Source organism: Myotis lucifugus, unplaced genomic scaffold, assembly GCF_000147115.1.
Source record: "Myotis lucifugus unplaced genomic scaffold, Myoluc2.0 scaffold_30, whole genome shotgun sequence".
Taxonomy (NCBI): domain Eukaryota; kingdom Metazoa; phylum Chordata; class Mammalia; order Chiroptera; family Vespertilionidae; genus Myotis; species Myotis lucifugus.
This window is the reverse complement of record NW_005871078.1, coordinates 5,354,340-5,357,410: the sequence shown is the minus strand read 5'-3', so window position 1 is coordinate 5,357,410 and position 3,071 is coordinate 5,354,340.

The following is a 3,071-nucleotide window of genomic DNA, read 5'->3' as shown; positions in this document are numbered from 1 at the left end:
ATGCTAATTAGACCAGACAGCCAAACGACCTTCCGAACATCATTCTGGATGTCCTTCCGGATGAAGCCGCTGCAGCAGGGGCCAAGGCAAAGGTGGTTAGGGGCAATCAGGCAGGCAGGCAAACAGTTAGGGGCAATCAGGCTGGCAGGCAAGTAGTTAGGGGCGACCAGGCAGGCAGGCGAGCAGTTAGGGCCAATCAGGTAGGTAGGCAAGTAGTTAGGAGTGATCAGGCAGGCAATAGGAGTGGTTAGGGATGATCAGGCAGGCATGCAGAGTGGTTAGGGGCGATGAGGCAGGTAGGCAAAGAGGCAGTTAAGGGCAATGAAGTAGGCAGGCAGAGTGGTTAGGGGCAACCAGTTAGGCTGGCAGGCGAGTGGTTAGGAGCCAGCAGTCCCGGGTTGCAAGAGGGATGCCTGACTGCTGGTTTAGGCCTGATCCCACAGGGACATCTCCCAAGGGGTCCCAGATTGCCAGAGGGTGCAGGCCGGTCTGAGGGACCGCCCCCCTACACCCCCTTCCCACCCCCCTACACCCCCTACAAGAATTTCGTGCACCAGGCCTCTAGTACAATATATGCAAATAAATCTAGAAATGTCACTATAGTTTCTAAAATTATGTTGACTAAGGTTTATCTTGTCAATATGTCAAAATTTGAATTGCATATACAGTATTTTGAAACAAAAATTGTGTTAGTGTTGTTGTTGTTTTTTCTTTGCTCATAGCTCTGATTTCTACTCTACAAATCCTAGGTCCTTTCCTGGGTTCTTTGGGCAGCATAAGCATAATAACAACATTAAAAGCTGAATGACACACTTATTGAAAGTTTCCTTGCTCTTGTGCCACCAACATAAATTCAAAAGAGTGCTATTTGTCATCAGACCAAAGAAATGCATACAAAAGAAACATGGAGGGAGGAGGGGTTAACTGGTGAGACTCAGAATAGAAAAGTCCTGAAATTTGATTAGAAGCAGACACTAATAACCTACCTTGAATAATGAGGGGGAAATAGGAGATTACTTGAAAATTACCCTTAATATTAAATCTATATAAAGCACATTAGGAAGAAAGCAAGTGTTAAAAATATCCAGATTTATATTCAATGTCTTTGCTGTGATTACAGTCTCCTAATTTTACCTTTCTTTGCCTCACATTTAAGTGTAAAAATAACATAAATGCTAAATACTAAGGTCAATCCCCATTATGCATCAACCAACTTCAATAACTGGCAATCTTGTTCTATTTCTGCCTCCCAATAACCTATTTGTTGCTGGATATTTATTTATTTTATAGCTTTATTGAGGTATCACTTTCATGCCATAAAATGTATCCACTTTTTGTTCTTGAAATTCCACTAATAGCAGTTCATCCTTTTGAAATAAAAAAACACAACTTTTTAAAACCTATTTTAAGTTATTACTTTTCATGAATTTATGGAATTGTGCAACCATTATAAAATAGTTTTATAATATTTCCATTACCTCCAAATATTTCTTTGTACCTGTTTGTATAGTCAATCCCCAAACCTAGAAAAAGACTGACCTGCTTTCTGTCTCTATAGATTTGCTTTTATGGGCATTTCATAGGAATCTGATTTAAAAAATAGGTAGTATTTTGCATATAACAGTTAATTTTAACCCAATACCTCTTAGCCTAACTTTTTTTACAGCATAACTTTTAAAAAATGGCGCAGTACAACATGACCTTGACCTAACAAAGATATATGGTAGGACAATTAAGCACAACAAATCATCAAATCACTTCCTAAAAAATAGGGTTTCAATGCAAGAAAAGAAAAAGAACATGATAGAGAACGAGTAACCAGTGATGAAGTAAACAAAGTTCAAAGTTAGGGTTCCCAAGATCATGATAGACAATGAGAAGGGGGACAGAAACATGGCCAGAATGTTCTCAGGTTTCCCTGTCCCTACAAGGCTTGCTCTGGTTCGATCTGGTGTACATCGGAATATGAATCAGAATCAGTTGGATGAGTTTTAGAGGTAAGAGATGGGATGATATTTAAGCATGTGACAAGAACCAGGTCAATATTTGGACTCTTTCTAGGTGAGAGAGGGGACAGACCCATTATGAGAGCAGTCATGACTAATTAAGAGCATCTTTTACTCGGCAGCATTAAGATTGTTAGTATTCCAATCCTCTGCTTCCCATTGGTTTTAGGACAGAGGCTATCCGAAAATAAACACCGGAGTCTGGGCAGAACTAGGATAGAAATGAGCACTGTTGATTAGGAGCTAGAAAATAGAATGAAGATGGGGAAGGTTTGCTCTACCTGGTTTGGCTCAGTGGATAGAGTGTTGCCTGTGGACTGAAGGGTCCTGGGTCCACTCCCATCAAGGGCACATGCCTGGGTTGCAGGATCAGTCCTCAGTATGGGGCCTGCAGGAAGCAGCCAATCAATGATTCTCTCTCATCATTAATGTTTCTAACTCTCCCTCTCCCTTCTTCTCTAAAACTAATAAAAATATATTTAAAAAAGATGGGGAAGGGTTAAGAAGATCATTGGAGGCAGTATTTAAATATATTATGCACTAGAGGCCCAGTGCACAAAAATTTGTGCACTTGGGGGGGGAGTGAGGGGGCATCCCCCAGCCCGGCCTGTGCCCTCTCACAGTCTGGGACCCCTCAGGAGATAACGACCTGCTGGCTTAGGCCTGCTTCCGGGTGGCAGAGGGCAAGCCCAATCCCTAGGTGCAGCTCCTGGTCGGGCTCAGAGCAAGTCTGATTGGGGAGTTGGGGCGCCGCCCCCCGTCATGCACAGAGCAGGGCGGATCAGGAGGTTGCGATGCCACCCTCAGTCACGCTCAGGGTAGGGCCGATTGGGGGGTTGGGGCACTGCCCCCTGTCACACTCAAGGCAGGGTCGATAGGGAGGTTGCGGCGCCACCCCCTGTCACGCACAGAGCATGGGCCGATCAGGGGGTTGAGGAGCTCCCCCCTGTCACTCACAGAGCAGGGCCCATCAGGGGGTTGGGGCACTGCCTCCTGTCACTCACAGAGCAAGGCCCATCAAGGGGTTGGTGTGCTGCCCCCTGTCACTCACAGAGCAGGTCGATC